Here is a 16151-nt window from a genome sequence, read left to right as displayed (position 1 = left end):
AACAACACCTGGGCTCCACATATGTCACAATCCTGGTCTCCCTTCAAAGGCATTGAATCTTGAGCATCTGAGGCAAGAGTGGGAGAATATTTAGAGGTGATTTATCCCAGTGGGACAAGGGGGTAGTAGCTGCTTATGTCTTTTGTCTTATACCTGCAGCTGTCCCAGATTTGAAACAGTTTCTGTTTTTCTTGCTTTCTAGCCCTTTAGAACAGGTATTAGTTCCAGCCTATTCTTTTCAGTCCCCAAGCCTTACCCAGATCCTTGCAATAAATCAAATTTCACTTAATTAGCTAGAGTTGCTACTTTCTGTTACTTACAAACATGAATCCTAACATACACATCTTGTCTATTCTTTTGTTCCAGGTCACCCAAATAGTAAATGGCTGAAAAACAACTTGAGTGAACCTGACTCTCCTTACTTGAATTCTCATACCCTTTTCAGTAAGTAATTCTGCTTCCCCAAGTATACATAGTACCTTCCACATCCTTCACATTCAAATCTTGTTGTCTGCACTCTTGATATCCAAAATCCTAGAACCAAATAAAGTTACTGATATCTCTTTCTATCCAAATTGTTTATCTAAGTGGTTGTTATTTAAAATAAAAAGACAGGGCTTCCCTGGTGGCGCAGTGGTTGAGAGTCTGCCTGCCGATGTAGGGGACACGGGTTCGTGCCCTGGTCCGGGAAGATCCCACATGCCGCAGAGCGGCTGGGCCCGTGAGCCATGACTGCTGAGCCTGCGTGTCCGGAGCCTGTGCTCCGCAACGGGAGAGGCCACAACAGTGAGAGGCCCGCGTACCGCAAAAAATAAAATAAAATAAAATAAAAGACAAATTGATTTGGATAGAAAGGGATACATTGTGGGCAATGAACCTGTTCTACAGCATTAACCAGATTGGGTAGCAATTGGACAGTTACCAAATACATTTTCTGTATGAGGAGCAAAAATCTTATATTAAGACTCAGACTGCAATTGTAGAATTAAAGACTGAAAAATGGAGTGGAAATATAGGGCAATATCCTTTCAAATAGATTTCCTTTCTTTAAGATGTAATCAATATTCTCTAATAAACATTGTACACAGCTGCCCTTGCCCTAAACTCTCCTGGGAAATTTTCTGATTCATTATGGAAAACTGCCTAAAATATCTGTACCCTCTGATAAGACTCTCCTGAACTATAATTACAAATTGTGCTTTAGAAGTTGTTTTCAGGAAAGAAGAACATCAAAATTTTATTTCCTACATAGTAAGATAAAATAATATAACCTAAAGGAGATATCTATTATATGAACAATCAGAGATTGTTTTGACCTGAAAGGGATTGTAGTGACCATCTAGCTCAAAATTCCATATTTATAAATGTGGAAACAGAGGGTCAGGAGGATAAAGTGACTTGTATAAGATGATAGAGGTTCAGGGCAGGCTAAACATTCACTATATTAAGATCATGCATGTGTCCCCAGACCTAGTTCTTTTCTTAGGTCTGGTTGTATAAATGCTGGTGATAAACAAAGTCTGATTTATATGATGCATCTTATGTGGGAAATGTCTGTGACTCTAGGTATCCGATCAACCTTGAGAAATGACAGCACTGTTAGTGTAATAACTTTTGAAGATAACCATTGCTAATTTGATGATTACCAGTTGCCATTAAATGAATTTTAAAATTATTGTGTTTTATTTTCTAGAAAAAAAAAAATTAGATGAGAAAGGTTGTTAGTGATCTTTTCTGACTCCCGAGCTAGTGTTTGTCCTATCACACTCTACCTATGATTGACAAAGAAATGAAAGTTTTATTTTGTTCTTGGTCAGTTCTTGGTCATTATAATGTTTCCTTCTCAAACTACATTTGCTAAATTTTACACTTTATAATTCACAATCACATTTTTATTAGGCTCTCTACACTGTCTGTTATTAAATCGTCATGTTTTCAGATGCTTAGGGCTTTGGAATGTCCTATTACACTGGATAACAAGGCCAAAATACAAAGAAGTACTGTGGGCTAATGGAGTCATGGAGCAAAAAAGCCTGAGGTAAGGAGCAATGCAGAAGCAAAGTAAAATAGAAAAGTACTCCAAGCAAAAAACAACTTATCAGGCTTAAGCCTAAAAGAGAATAATGTGGGTTTCTATTTGACAGCGAGAGGCAATGCTTAATGGAAAACATTAAAAGGAAATGGTTTACGGTACTTCGCTTGAGTCTTTACACATAAAAGATGTCACTTGTGTTCAGACAAGTGGAGAAGTCCACGAAGTGGAGAGAAGAGCAGAAAGTCATTCTGAAATAGGGAAGAATAAAATGCCTGGATAAACATTTTATACCTGCAGTAGCTATATTTTAATAATTTAAATCATTTTTTAAGACCCTATTAAGTTAAAATAAATTATTTTTGGCATTCAGAGAAGAAAGATAGATATGAAATCTGGAAAAACTGAAGGAGGAAAAAAAGATTAAAGAAATGGAAGCTCTTTAACTCCCCTCTTCTATCATCAAAACCCTTCAAATACAGGTTGTTGTTTTAAATACTCAGGACATCGAAGACCCACCTTCTGTATATAGATTGTAAAGCCATACATTTATTACACCAGTATGAGACTCATCAGAATTTCCTTATGCCTCTACATATATACAGAGCTGGTGATCTCTAGTTGTTTTAATGCTATGTTTCTGTATAAAGAGTTGACATTTGGCATAATCATTATAATATTTATTTTCTGACTGGTGTCACTATACCATAGCTGCTCATCAATTATAGAAATTAAAGAGATTTTTTCTTAGGTAGCTGGACATCAAACATTAATAGCTTGTGAAGTAGTTACTCCTTGGCTTCCCAGAGATTTCTGACACCATTACCTGTCAGAGTTTCCACTCTTTGCTTCTGTTGAAAACTGAAACTACTGCTTCCTGGAGCACCAATCATCATGGTCCTGGGCTCTCAGATTGTACCTTTTGCCCCAGGTCCCAAGAAGAATTCCTTAGTGGCAGATGAGGCAGCACCTCACAATGACAGCACCCTCTTAAACATATTGTTTCACCTGGTCCTTAAAGAGAAGGAGGTAGGAATGTTTAATTTTGAGATGTGGTATAACCAGTGCATGGTCAAATATCAAATGCCAAGTAGGCAGCAGACTAGAAGATTCTTTTCCAATGAGTGTCCTCTTTGGAATAATCTCTAGAATCTCCATACCTTTGTCAAAATACACTTCAGTTGTTTGAGAGATTCCTCTAAAAAAAATCTACTAGTTCCAGTGGATACGAAGATAAAGTTTAGTTTCTTAGATTAATCAGAAATGGTTCAGAAGATATGACAGGTACACTTTGATGAAAGAGAAGCTTGAAAAATAAATCTACTAATTGGAGGGGCTTCCCTGGTGGTGCAGTGGTTGAGAGTCCGCCTGCTGATGCAGGGGACACGGGTTCGTGCCCCGGTCCGGGAGGATCCCACATGCCGCGGAGCCACTGAGCCTGCGTGCCCAGAGCCTGTGCTCTGCAACGGGAGAGGCCACAACAATGAGAGGCCCACATACCGCAAAAAAAAAAAAAAAAAAAAAAAAAAATCTACTAATTGGAGAAAATACTTAGATGAGGGAAAAAAATATCTGAGCAGTCACAGAACAGCATGAATTCAACAAATTCTAATAGCAAAATGGTTGGCACTGGAAAAGGCATTGAGCAAGGACCAATATTGAAATTTTCCAATGTTCAGTTCAAATTCCTGAGACTATGTTCCAATAGGTAGCAACCTTGATATCTGGTCCTCTTCACTTTCTCCAAATGAGTGACCAATAGATACTGGAAGCTCAGGCAGGTATTAAGGGAGTGTTATCTACCCAGAGATCATACTATATAATTAACAAATGTCAAAATACTCCAGAAGAAACATCCTTCAGGAATGCTGCAGTGGTGAATACTGTTGGTTGCCTACCTGTAAGACCATCCTTCATGCTCCTCCATCCTTGCAGACAGAACCCTGATTTTGTTCAGGGTTCTGTGTTTCTGAGGAAGATAAGGTCATGTGTTTTTGAGGAAGATAAGTCTAAGCCAATCATGGTGGTCTCATCACTTTTGCCATTATACTCGATTGGCTTAGACAGAGCAAGTATTTCAATTCTGGCCAACAAGATGTGACAGGAAGTCTGGCTGGTAGCACCTAGTAAATTTTCTCAACTCTTATAAAGGAACACAATACTAGAACCATCAGTTTTTCTGGATGCCTGGAACTGAGAATCTTCTTGAGGCCATGAGTGTAGCCAGTCTAAAAAGACAACTCAGTATGATGAGAATGGCAGTGCAAAAAGATTGAAAGAAGCTGCATTCTTGATGTTTACCCTCTCAATCAACCTAGTAGTTGCTCTATATTTTGGATTTATGAGATAAATATCTCTCCTTTTAAAAAATAGCTGTGTTGAGTTTTTGTTATTTGTAGCTGAGCACATCTTCATTTTATGTAGTAGCCAATTTATAGTACTGGTATAGAATTGCAACTCCATACCTTCTTTAGATTGGAATAACTGAAGTGGATGGAAGATAACTAAATTCATGAGTATAAAATATGAAGCAGCAGTAAGTAAAATCTACAGCTGCTTTATGAAGCAGAACCTAAAACAATATGTGAACCTATTGCCTATTAGGAGCAAGGGCTCAGTCAAAATGAATTCACCTTTGAAGGAGACAACAAACATTAAATACACTGACGAAACTAATACGTGGGAGACATGTTTCCAACTCAAAGAGCAAAGCATACTGCACCTTGCTTAAAAAGAGTCCACATTCATGAGGCAAATGGAAAGTCAGTATGATTATAAGAGGATGTGGAGGAATTTCTAGTCTACTAAGTATCAAGAATCAAGATTTTCAATTTCATTTCCTACCATTGCCAGTGACATAGAAATGTTCACATTTTCTAATGAAGTCTTGGGCTTTTCCTTTTATTTTTTAAATCAAATGTATTCATACTTACATGCATTACTTCATAATGCTTTCCTATTATAATTTAAGGATAATTTCATATTCAAGTTTTCTCTGCCTAGAACTTCTTCAAGTCATCTTTAGGTCTTGCTCAAATGCCATGTCCTCTATGAAATCTTCCCTAACATCCTTAAGTCAGGAATATTCTCTCCTTCTTTTTGTCCTTGTTGTAATGTGTCTACACTAAGGTATAGCTCTTTTCAGAGTATCTCTTGCAATGATTTTGGCTATAAATGTGACTGTCAGCTTGCTGAGGTCACAAATCATACATCTTTAAATTCGCACCTTGTCATTTGGGATTGGTTTTGGAGGAAGAGAAGAGTTTACTAGACATGTGGACCAACTGGTCTTTGTGTCACTGAGTGGAAGCTCTTCCCTGTTCAGGCCAGAAAGGCCAGAAAACAATGAAAACACACCTTAGTAAAGTGTGGCTATAAGGAACAAACTTAGAAGCTTCTGACTGAAACTTTTCTTTAAACTTTAATATGAAAGAGTCTGCAAAGAATCATGCTACACACAATGCAGCATACTGTCTTTTAAATAGAAGCAGTGGTAGGATAGATGCACCTGTGTGTGAGCCTGTACCTCTCCATATGGTTTAATTAGAGCCCATTCTTCATCCCTGATCTTTTAAAAGTATGAATCAGATCTTATATTTCCCATAAGAAAAATCCTCACTATTATTAGAAAAACAAAACAAACACAAACAAAAAACCCCTCCTTCCTTCCACAGCCTAAGTGATTCCTGTCAATCTGGCTGCTGCTGCAGCAGCTTCATTACCTCAGCCTCTTACCTCACACTGCATTCAACAGGCACCAAAATTCAGCCTTTTTGCAGTTCCTCATTAAGTTCATGCCAGCCTCATGGGTTTAGTTTTTAGTTTCCTCTGCCTGGAGTCTTCTTACACCAGCCATTTTCTCACTCACGTCTCAGCTTAAACACGTCCTTGACATGGTCTTACCAAATCATCGTGACTAATATAGCACCTAGGATTTTATTTTACTAAAATTATTTTAATTATTAATTTATTTTTATGCTTGCTGTGGGTTCCCCTGATTAAAATTAAACTTCTTGAGGGCAAGACAGACTTTGTCTTTCCTGTTTACTGCTATATCCCCAGCAAAGAACATAAAACACAGCTGGAGATCAATACATATTTGTTGAAAAATGAAAGCATGAATGAATGGACAATATCCTCAAAAAGATTTTTGGAAAATGGCTAGGAGAAATGGACCTCAGCATTCCAATGCAAGCGCAGGGCAGAGCATGTACGAGACAACTGTGATGTGCTGGCCTTTCCAAACAACCTCCTGAATTAGGAAAATGCTAATTGAGGGTAGCTTAGATACAAAGGGTAAATATGGTGAGTAGATTTTTCCTTTTGGTTTTAGAGAGAATCAAGTGCACTCTTTAAAAATTATTATTATATTATTATTATAATTATTATATTATTATTATATATTAAAATTATTATTTAATCTGGCATCTTATAAGCTATCTGAGGGTAAGACCATTAAAATTCTCTTAAAATAAAACCTCCAGCTTTTTTTTTTTTTATTTTTTTTTTATTTTTTTATTTTTGCGGTACGCGGGCTTCTCACTGCTGTGGCCTCTCCCGTTGCGGACCACAGGCTCCGGACGCGCAGGCTCAGCGGCCATGGCTCACGGGCCCAGCCGCTCCGCAGCATGTGGGATCTTCCCGGACCGGGGCACGAACCCGTGTCCCCTGAATCGGCAGGCGGACTCTCACCCACTGCGCCACCAGGGAAGCCCCCAGCTTTTGTTTTTTATCTGCAATAATTATCTATAAGGTAAACTATATGCTTGTTTTGTCTTAAAAGACTTTCTTTTGGCTTTTAAGTTGGAAATAATGTAGGTAGGACAAAAACTTAAAAAATAAAAAATGTTAGAATTTTCAATGCTTTCACAGAGAATGGCAGCCACATTTAACATGGAATAATAGTCCTTTATTCTTAAAAATAAAGCAGATATTTTATAATCATCAGTTTTATTTATTTCTGAGCTGCAAGGTTTTGTTTTTCCCCATATTTTTTGTTCTTTCAGCTGTTGTCACAAATCTCCTCCATCTAATGAGTTCCCAAATAAACCTGATTTGAGCAGCAACCAGCTTTTTAAATTATGTTTTTATGGGAAGGAAGATGCTCTGGCAGGAAGTTATGAACGTGAGGAGTCGAAGGTTTGGCTCGCCAAGCCCTCCAGTTCTTAAAGCAGCTGCATGGGGCTCATGAAGACATGCTGCTTGTAACAGGTAAAGCAGATCTTGGTTTTACTGAAAAACGTGATAGGCCCACATCAAAGCAAAAGGTTAAAAAAGTAAAATAAAAACATAGTTTTCATCCTGTTAAATTCAAAACTACTCCCCTTTCCCTCTTTAAATATGTTGACTCAGATGACAAGAACATAACTGGGTTTCTGAATTATTTGAATACTTAAATCTATCGTTACTATGTTTTATTTAAATCCAGATTTATCTACGTATTTATTTTGTTTTTCACATAAAACAACTGGACTTTATTTTTTCAGTTATGAAAATTTTCAAACACAAAGGTTAAGAGACTCATGTAATGAACCGCCAAAATCAATATAGCTTTTTTTTTTTTAACCTATGTGTAAGGCCAACTGGCCCGAGGCAGGGGAACACAATCAGATTCACAGGTTGCATCAGACCGAAATTCTCCGGACCACCCAGTTCCAGAAACTGCCCTGGAGACATTCCGGACCACCCAGTTCCAGGAACTGACCTGGGGACTTTGAACCCAGCCCAGCTTTCCCGCCTTTCGAGGGGCGGGACTAACGGTCCCCCAGGACACCCGAAAAGACCACCAAATAAGGAATACCCTGCGCCCTCCCAGATTCACCACACCCCTTTCCCTTCTTCCCGTTTGTTAATTTCTTCCTGAGCCTGCGCGTCCGGAGCCTGTGCTCCGCAACAGGAGAAGCCACAATAGTGAGAGGCCCGCATAGTGCAATAAATAAATAAATAAATAAATAAATAACTATAAATATATATATATATATATATATATATAGCTTTCTGTTCAACTTTTACCATTTGCAAGATTTACTTGATTATACATACTGTAGGCTGGTAAAGCATTTCCACTTTGCTAAATTCTTGATGTATTCTGGTACCATGTCATTTCATTAATAACTATATAACTTGTTTTATCTTCTAGGGCTTAATTTACAATCTCTGCAAGTGTATGTGGCATTGAAGGAGACAATTAGTCCATTGAAGAAATGGAAATGCACTTTCAAGTAGACTGACACCAGTTTTGCTAGAAATGCCATGGTTATGAAAAGGCAGGATGCAAGTCTGAGGGTGAGTTGTAACCCTGCACTTGAGAGAAATAAATAGACAGAACATGAGTGAACACATTGCCTGGGTTTATTTGTTTGAAAACCTGCACCTACTCTGACAGCTGTAATATAAATAGATATAGAGTGCAGAAAAAAATTATTGAATAAGGCATACACAGACTGTTTTCTACTCTCATCAATAATTTTGATACTGACAAAAGTTTTGCCTTCTGCTATTTCATCAGTCTTTTCTCTCAATTAAAAACTCCGTGAACTTTACCCTATATAACAAAAGTGTCTCTTTCCCTTCCTGCCACCTCTTTTAACGCAGACGTCACTCGGAAGGTAGACTCTAGAAATACAAATCTCACCTTTCTGCTACTAGTTTTCCTTCTTATTACATAGAATGCAGTGGCAGCTTTTTAGATATTTTATTTGCTTTGGAATTTTCCCATTTAAAATATGAAGTGCTAAGCTAAGCAATGGTAAAACAAATGGTATAAGAGAAAGTTTTCCCTCTCTCTGACACAGATGGTAATCAATACTGAGCTTTGCCTCTCGAATTCTGCAAGTGCCGTTGCTGCCCCAAGTTATGCCTACGGTTCTACAAGCAACCAGGATGAGAATAATTTCGTAGGGGAGGAAAATATCTTTTTCTTCTCCCCTTCTAAATTCTTGACTGGTGTTCCTGTAGCAAAAGAGAGATGAACAGGAGAAAATATACAGATTTATTTAATATAAGTTTTAAGCCACACGGGACCTTCATAAGGGAATGAAGACTAAATGAAACCTGAGTGTTTTTCTGCTAGTTTGATGAAGAATGAAAAGTGGTTGAAAGATGTGATAGGACAAAGGTGAGGCAAGGCCTGTACAGATTCTTCTCTGTGTCTCTTTATTTTTGGAGATAAGGATGCTCCTTTCTTCGGATATAGAGAAGGCATCCCTCACATAGGAATCTTATGACCTGCTTCAGGGGACGGTCAGAAAGTTCTTCCTGCACATACCATTTCTCAAATTCCTTCAGCTTGAAATACACAATATGCCAAGATGCCATCTTTGGGGGTAGTGTGTCCTGAACCACATAGACTTCCATCAAGCTATTTTTGAATTAAGAATGAAACTAAACAGCACAAATAATATACAGTAAAATCTCAAAACAGACATTCCCAGGCACAGGGCTGGTGGGATGACATGGAGAGATAAACATTGGCCAGCCAAGGCTGGACTTACTATGGATTTACTAATCTCATCTCCTGCTGTCTCTCAGGTTTGCAAGGACTTGAGTGGGGCTGGGAAGAACCAATCAAGTTAGAAGACAAGTAGTGCTTTTTAGTCAAGGTTTTGGTCTTGCTACTGTGAGAAACCTGCTATTCTGAGACACAGATATGGGGAACTTGCACATCAATGGTTTTGCTACCCTTCCTGCTGAGCTGGTTTGGCCACCTAAGAGGGAAACACCTAGGAATTCAACCCACAAATAGGTTTGTTTCTCTGTTTTAAGATTTCGAGTTCTCCTCAGTGGTTGATAGTTCCTCAGGCCTTAACCTGTATCCATATTTTCACAGCTATTTACCCCAGATGGTTTTCCCCTCTCTCACTTCAGTGCCTTACACAACACAAGAAAAGTTGAAGGATGAAGGTCCCAGGAGCGCTCAGAGAGATGTACTTTGTCTCCGGGAGAAGGTGCAGAGTAAGACTCTTAGAAGGCACTAAGTAAGGTGGCAACCGTGATCTCAAGTAAAATAGCCCATTGGAATTCTTATCTCTGCATTTCTCTCACTGTAACTCTAGAAGACCACTGGCTGTACGATAGGGAAAATAATGTCTAATTCACAGGGCTGTTATGAAGATTCAGTAAAATACTGTACATGAAGTACCTAGTCCAAAACTTGGCAAATACTATGGGCTAAATATGTGTATTTCCTTCAACTCTAAATGTCCAACCTCCCTCCACATCTCAACTTACTTCACCAAGTCTGAATTCTACCTAAATAAATCTTCGGGTTTAGGAGAGCAAATGAGTCTCCATGACACTCCTCGAAATTGTATGGTTAGTCAGGATTGAATCTTCAGGTAGTATCTAAACCACACCGTATCTCATAGCCACCTTTGAAAGAACACTTGAGTAATATCTCTGTATGTGATTGGAAAAGATGTCATTTTACTTAAGAGAATAGATGCAGTTTGAAACTGAATGACAATCTTGGAGTGTTTTCATTTTCAGTTTAGCAATTTGCTAAGGAATTTTGATGACCTTGAGGATTTTAAGAAGCTCAAATGAACAAAAGTACTCTGCATGACCCCCATCACCAATAGAATAAAAAATAATTACAGGTAAACTTTTGTTTTATTTTACACAATCTCAAATAATGATGCTAAAAAAAGACTTGTAGGGCTTCCCTGGTGGCGCAGTGGTTGAGAGTCCGCCTGCCGATGCAGGGGACACGGGTTCGTGCCCTGGTCCGGGAAGATCCCACATGCCGCGGAGCTGCTGGGCCCGTGAGCCAGGGCCGCTGAGCCTGCGCGTCCGGAGCCTGTGCTCCGCAACGGGAGAGGCCACAACGGTGAGAGGCCCGCATACCGCAAAAAAAAAAAAAAAAAAAAGACTTGTAACCTAGTACCTAATTGTTTTCTTAGCTCTCTGGAAAACATGTACGGATTAATCACACATAGTTTACTGGCATGAGCAATAAAGAAAGACAATTACTACTTTCCAAAGCAAAAAAAATATAATAATAATCCACAATTTAGATCTTTAGAAATCTTCCACTGAAGGAAGACTTATTACAACAGCCTTTGAAGAAATAGTTCAGATCACCACAATCATATTTAAATACGGGAAATAAAATTAAACACATTTAGAATTCTACACTGTTCTTCTAACATGTCTTTAACTAAATAGGTGATTAATAAATATTTATTGTTAGGTACACATGCTTTGACTTTTGAAAATATTGTAGAACATACATTTAATTTCCTGAGTTTCAAACATAATGCTTGAGCATAACTATGAATACAGTTATGTTTCTGGGAGATAGTAGCCTGGAAAAGAAGGAAAGACTGTGATAAATTATTCCTCAAAAAACATTCTTTTTGAAGGCACAATGACCCAGGTAACAGCACCACAACTTTTATCATATTATATAGAATTTTCCCCCCAGAAAACCTATCAGATTTGTAAGCATGGCTATAAGAAAGAAAATGCCTTAGAGATAATGTAGTTACAAACCCATCTAAGTTCTGTATTTGTTTTGAGAAAAGATTGGCCCTGTCTGCAACCTATAGTGGGGAACTTTTGGTGTTGTCTCATCCTCCACGGTGGGTGAACTCATCCCTTTTCACTGTTCGGACACAGCAGAATGTTTATTCACAAACAGCACATTTATTCCTAGGATATCAACAAAAAGAAATCCAACATAGACCTTCACTTTTGTCTTCTCTTTCTCAAAACCTCTCTGAATTATATCTGCTCTTCATTGATGATAATCTCCCTGGTAAATCAAGCTCTTGTGACAATGAATGTTATTGAGTTACTAATTAACCTTCCTATTTTTGATATTTCTGGAGATTCTACGTTTTTGAAAATTATTTTGGTTGGAAGAATATCAGGAACATAAAATATTGCATCTGAGCAGACACGTTTCCTTTAACCTTTCCAGTAAAAGCTCACCTCAGTACCTGGTGAGTTTACTGTAATCAAATTTGTAGCTGAAAGAATAGATATTTTCTGATTTTCCCTGAGAAGCTGGTTTGCAGCTTGGCTATATAAGCTGAGAGTAAAAAAGTAAAAAGATTCAATACCAACTGTGGCTCAGGGTCAATTTATAACAATTTTTACCAAAAAATAAAGGAAAATCAAATTAAAGTAAATTTAAAAAAAACTTCTTGGGAAATTTTACAACTGCCCTCAGAACCCTTAAAATGTTCACATTCTACATTGTCTAAAATTACTCCTGTTTTCTTCGTCTTCAATAATTATATTAAAGACTAAGCAGAATATATAAAGCCAAAGGAGATTTAGCTTCAAGATATTAAGCAATGCTATTTACTATTGGAGAATAACTAAAATACGTTTTTAATAATGACAGACTAGAAAGATTTTAATCTTGGTTTATTGCCACACACAAATATGTTTAACAATTTTTATAATCTATATGTTGCTGAAAATGTATTTTGGTATGCATGTTAAGTAAATTAACATTAGCTACCGTATTATATAAACCCTGAAATCTCCACTACTTCATATTATTGAAGTTTATTTGTTGCTTATTTAAAATTCATCTAGAGGCAAGGAGGGAGTATGCAGTATTTAGTGATTCAGGAACTCAGATTGATAGAAGGTCTGCATTTAGAATGCATGTCCCACAAGGCCACCTTAAACATTGACATCCACCCAATATACACAGCAAAATAAAGCCTGAAGGGTAAAATGAGAGATTTTTATAGGCCAGTGCTGGTAGTCATATACATCACTGCCATGCACATCTTATTGGCCATAACTCAGTCGCAATAAAGGTAGGCTTTGAAATAGTCTGAGAAGAAAAGAAAAAACAGGGAAGTCTTTATGGTAGATAGTTAACCAGTGTCTTTTGTAGGCCTTTAATTCTATTAATATCCCCTTAATTCACAATACAATTTCAATATGTGTTCCTTTCAAAATGTTTGATACCCAGATATAATTTTTAAGCCCACATAAGAAATCAAAGAACATTCTTCTAAAATTATGTGTACTTGCAGACTAGTGAATTTCTTATGACTCATTCTAAACAATAAAATATTATATATTCTAAGAAATCATGATTAATAATGACATAGGTATTTGTTATAAACATTGGTTCACGTAAAAGAGAGCTCTCAAGGGAATAAAGATGTGACACATGAAGGTGGCCCCTAACCACATGCACCAGAATCCTTTGTACTTATTCAATATGCCCATCCCTCAACAGCCACAAGTGTTGCTCAAGGTTCACACCTGTAACTTCTCCAGTAACTTCTGAGTCTTGCCTGGGTAACTGAAACCATCTCTCCGGGGGTTGCCTTGAGGGTATACAACCAGATGTATATTCAATGAAAGACTGGTGGGGGGATTACAAAAGTTTTTGCTTTCTTGCCCAAAATTGAAACAGAATCTGCATTTCAGTATAAGCTCCAGAGTTCCTTGAGGAATAGGGTGAGGCTGGACTTCACCTGACAACAGGAAGTTGTATTACTACTTCTATCCTATCTAGCATCCCTAACTCCCTTATAGCTTTTGCCCTTAGCAAGTCTCTTTCATGTACACAAATACTCATTTCAATCTGTTTCTAGGGAACCTGACTCAATACAGGAGATAAATCATTTAAAATATCTTTTAAAGTCCCTGGCATCTCTAGACATATTTCGTGCAGGTAGTGAAGTTGCAAAGACTCTGAATTAACATTTTACATTCTGGAAAATATGTCTGCAATATCTCTTTACAAATCAGGCTTTTCTTGTTTTACAACTATGCTGAGCGTCTTTGGTTTCCTTTATACTCATCAGGAGCACACATGAAGTACTAGGAATAAATATAAATGAAAAAGATATAGCTAGAGAACCAAGATCCAAGGAAGAAAGTTGGCCTCAGCAAGTTAGTGAATAGAAAAGATGACAACACAAGCAAATTGATTACCAGCAGAAACTATTTCAAGTTAACATCGAATCAGTAAGTGCATATGTAACTGGAGTCAGGTATATTTAATATTCTAAAACTAATTGGGCATACACTAAATGATTCTGACCTACACAAGTTTAGTTTACTTTAACAGAATTTTTTTTAAATAGAGGTATTTGCTTAGAAAATTTAAATGTACCTTCTAAATCCATGGAATAATTGAAGAGAAAAATATAAAGGTGTTACATTTTGCCAAATTAATTTATAGATGTTTTACAATCAAAAGAAAATTTCAGTAGGTGTGTGTACATGTGGAAATTGCCAACTCGATAATCATTAAGATGTAAATGTAAAGGGCAAAGAATAACAGATAATATTGAAGAAGAACAATTTTTATACTTATTCTACAGGATAACAAGATCTATTATATACAGTAAATAAGACAGTATGATAGAGGAATAGGTGAATGAAACAAAATGGAGTTAATGCACCAAATAATGCCACCACCCCAAATATGTCCATATCCTAATCCCTGTGAATGTTACCTTAAGAAAGGGACTTCATAGTTGTGATTTAGGCACAAACCATCCAAGAGATAAATAATGGAAAGATTTCTTTATAATAAGAATAGGGGGATTAAGAATCAAGAGAAACAGAATGGATATATAAGAAAATTTACCATTTAGATATGTTAGAAATCTAAAATATTTTTATTTTAAATTAGCAAAGGAGAAAAACAATCTCCGTGAAGACTCTAAATAGACCAGATCCCAAGTTTCAGTTAACCGGAAAGATATAACTATGTTAAATTTATCTGTACCTAATAAAACAGCTTCAAAATAAATGAAATAAATGTATATAGTAATACCAGGCTAAATAAATATTATATGTTACATATAAACTTATATATGTTACATACAAAGTTATATAAATGATGGAGTTTTATAAGGCTACAGTTATATAAGTCTAAAGATAAATCCACAAATCTGGAGAATAAAAACACACACATATAAATCCGTGAGTATCCAAATGTCAACCATAGAAAGAGTAAACTGTTTTTTATATTTACATGGTGGAATACTATTCATTAGAAGTTCTTTGAACACAATGAAATTAAGCTAGAAAACAATAAGAAAATATGACTAGGAAATTCCCTGGTGGTGCAGTGGTTAAGAATCGCCTGCCAATGCAGGGGACATGGGTTCGATCCCTTGTCCTGGAAGATCCCACATGCTGCAGATCAACTAAGCCTGTGTGCCACAACTACTGAGCCCACATGCCACAACTACTGAAGCCCACATGCCTGTGGTCCGCAACGAGAAACCACCACAATGAGAAGCCCACGCACTGCAACAAAGAGTAGCCTCTGCTCAACACAACTAGAGAAAGCCCATGCACAGCAACGAAAACCCAATGTAACCAAAAATAAATAAATAAATTAAAATAAATTAAAATTAAAAAAAGAAAATATGTTTGTAAATGTACAATACAAATGCAAATACACTTGGCCCTCCTAATCTGTGAGTTCTGTATCCACAGATTCAACCAACTGCAGATCAAATATATATCTCCCCCAAATTCCAGAAAGTTCCAAAAAACAAAACTTGAATTTGCTGCACACTGACAACTATTTACATAGCATTCACATTATATTTGCAACTATTTACATAGCATTTACATCATATTAGGTATTATAAGTAGTCTAGAGATGATTTAAAGTATATGGGAAATTGTAGAATTATAATGAAAATTACACCATTTTATATAAGAGATTTGAGAATCCCCGATTTGCAAGGGGTCCTGGAACCAGTCTCCCATGATACTGAGGGTCAATTGTAACAAATGGATCAACAAATAAATTATAATTAGAATTTTAAAATATTTTAAACTGGATCATATAAAAATACAAAGGATACAGCTAAAAGATTACTTTGAAGAAAATTTATCAAGCTTAATGTAAGTATTAAAAGAATAAGAACTTTTAAATTAATAAAATATTCATTCTAAGAGCTGGGGTGAAAAGAAAAAACACAAAATCAGCAAATAAACCCAAAGAAAGTAAAAGGAAGGAAATAATAAACACCAAAGTAGAAAATAATGAAATGGAAACAAACGTATAATGAAAGATTCACAAAGCTAAAAGTTAATTCTTTGACAATATAAATAAAATTTACACACCTGTGGTGAAACTGATTAAGAAAGAAAGACACCATAAAACAATTTC

At 36.7% G+C, this 16151-nt stretch overlaps 1 non-coding gene across 1 annotated transcript; it reads left to right on the top strand.

Annotated features, from left to right (window-relative positions):
- The first annotated feature begins 1382 nt into the window (after nt 1-1382).
- On the top strand, nt 1383-1515 carry LOC117195443 (small nucleolar RNA SNORA72). Its single transcript, XR_004475163.1, has one exon. It is a non-coding gene; the product is annotated as a small nucleolar RNA SNORA72 (small nucleolar RNA).
- The last annotated feature ends 14636 nt before the right edge of the window (nt 1516-16151 follow it).

The sequence above is a fragment of the Orcinus orca genome, chromosome 7 (assembly GCF_937001465.1).
Source record: "Orcinus orca chromosome 7, mOrcOrc1.1, whole genome shotgun sequence".
Lineage (NCBI taxonomy): Eukaryota > Metazoa > Chordata > Mammalia > Artiodactyla > Delphinidae > Orcinus > Orcinus orca.
This window is presented reverse-complemented; position numbering and strand designations above follow the sequence as displayed.